This window comes from Halyomorpha halys, unplaced genomic scaffold, assembly GCF_000696795.3.
Source record: "Halyomorpha halys isolate HHAL.00 unplaced genomic scaffold, Hhal_1.1 Scaffold745.1, whole genome shotgun sequence".
Classification (NCBI taxonomy): Eukaryota; Metazoa; Arthropoda; class Insecta; order Hemiptera; family Pentatomidae; genus Halyomorpha; species Halyomorpha halys.
The window spans coordinates 394,774-397,319 of NW_027110150.1; the positions used below are offsets into that span (position 1 = coordinate 394,774).

The window sequence follows — 2,546 nt, forward strand, 5'->3', positions numbered from 1 at the left end:
CTTATTATAAGGACAAGTGCTAGACACAAAGTTCAAGCAGAAGGAAAGAAGTGGGAGAGCCTACTGCATAAGGATAAACGAATCCCCGGCAATCTTAGCAGAGCTGAGAGAGTGGCCTGTTTTCGGCTAGTGACAGGACATGATCTGCTCCAAAAACACCTCCATCGAATTGGCATCGTTGATTCCCCGAAATGTCCTCTATGCAACATGGGGGACATGGATGGGGACCATCTTTTGGCGTGTGTTGGTCTGGTGGATGTTGAGCGAGATACGGAAGAACTAAGAGGAAGAATAAAATTGTATTGGGCTGCGAGAAGGAAAATGGCGTAATAGCCCACTTCCTGCGGCGTAGGGTAAAAAAACAAAAAAAAACTTTAAAATAAATAAGCAATTGAAAAATTAGACATATTAATTAAATTTTACCAAAAAAGTTATTGGTAAATTATTTAATTTTATAGCAAGAAAAGTTTACTTGATACCACTATTGTTACTACAGCAGTTGGAAGCTTAATCACAAGCTTATGACACAAAATCAAATAGCTATTGTGATTAATTTATGAATTGGCTTTCAAAAATTTACTGACTTTTCCACTTTGTTTGAGGAATTTAATCTGGCATTCAAATGGATGGCTGATCTTTGAAAACAATTTTTACTGATCTAGTATACTGATTGCCTACTATTTCTTCTTAACTCTATGTAAGCATATTCTCCCTCTTCAAATGTCGCTCTATTAAAACTGATTTGTACTTTTTTTCATTCATAACCATATCAAAGATCAGTGGTACAAGACTTTGTTGATATGATGGGTTTTTTTTTTTACCAAATTGGACCTCCTCAACATTCTAACTTTTGTTTAAAACTAAAATATTGCATAATAAATTACTCATCAACAAGCAGTGATTCAGAAAGAACATACATGCTTTAAAATATACAGTTGTTTTAACTTGTTAAAAACAAACTACAAAACCTAAATTTGTTACTTTTTGGGATAAAAAAGATATTTATATTTCATTCGAAAACAACATCACATGGACAACTACTCTCCTCTTTGCTTGAACTCTACTCAGTAAACTTAGCCTAAGCATAGTTCTATCACGTAAATAACAGCACCTGTTAAAAAAACTGAAGGATAATTCAAGGTACACAACGATCAAGGTGCAACCAGTCTTTCCTATGTATATACAGTTTTTTTTTTAGGTCAAGACTTCCATTGGAGTCCTATACTGCCTAACCATGGTTGGGGGTCAAAGTTTTTCATTTTGTGGGCCCGCCACTCAATGAAAAAAGTCAATGCCCCAGGCTGGATTCGAACTGGCACCGCCAATAGACATCAAATTGGTAAGACTGTGTCTTAACCACTGAGCTACGGGCAGCCCTTTACATAGTTTAGGTATTTTTGGTGAAATTCCTTCCTAGTAACATCATTATTTCATAAATTTTTTCATGAACTTTTCACTATCATACTGAGAAGAAAAACCTTTCTAATCTGAAAAACATACATACATGTGTATATAAAAATAAAATAAAATCTGTACTATATATATAATTTAGGGTAAGGCAATTTTTTTGGCAGTTATATTTTTTTTTGCTTTTGTTAAAATTGTTGTTTTAAGTTAATGAAGCATGCTCATAAATTGATAGGGGGTAGTTATGGTAAGGCAAGACTTACTATTAGCCTTAATCCTAACTCCCCATATTGCATTCTTTAGCTTGGCAGTAAGCATCTCACTGCAACGTACACTGTTTATTGTTGTGCCCCTTTCCTCATAATGTTCCAGTACTGGACCTTGTGAGTTCCAAAAAGCCGTAAGTATTAGTTTTCCTATGGACGGTTGGGTCTTAAACTTTTTCTTGCACGGCGAATGTGGATGATTCCATTCAATACTCTGCCGTTTACTCTCTGGCTCATAATGATGGATCCATGTTTTGTCACCAGTAATAATCCTGTCTAAAAAGTTGTCCTGTTTGTTACCATAGCGATCCAAATTTTTTGGCAGGTGTCCAAGTGCGTTTGTTTATGCAAATGTGCAAGTTGCATAAACTTTATGAAACCATAAGACATTCCGTTGTAGCAAAACACTGTTCCTGTACTATACTGAAAGACTTCGATGAATTTCAGCTCCCCAATACGCCTTCCGACCACAAAAAACGGATCACTGAACGTTGTTTTTCTTTGATGCAAATAGAAAGCAGAGTAGCCATGATTGCACGACAGCTATAACGAAACTAACCAAGCAGCTTGAACTTGCATGGACATAACAACAAATAAACAAAGCATGCGTCATCAACGTCAAACAACAGTGCTATCAACATAAATAAAAATATAACTTAATTGTGGATAAATATTGACTTACCCTTATATATATATATATAAGTTACAGCCTTAGTCAGCTGACTGAGGAGATCAGCTGATCGCATGTATATAAAGAGATGTACCAAACCCAATAAAGCCAGTATGTTACAGCAGTTCAAAGGTGTTTGATCTTATTCCTTCTTCTCTTTTTTGACATTTTGCCTTCGCCGATACTTAACTTTATATATATAT

General features: G+C 35.3%; 1 protein-coding gene across 2 annotated transcripts in view; it reads right to left on the reverse strand.

Annotated features, from left to right (window-relative positions):
• LOC106685801 (putative ferric-chelate reductase 1 homolog) overlaps positions 1-2,546 on the reverse strand; it is a gene marked incomplete at its 5' end in the record, with an annotated part of 42,523 nt that overhangs the window by 18,131 nt on the left and 21,846 nt on the right.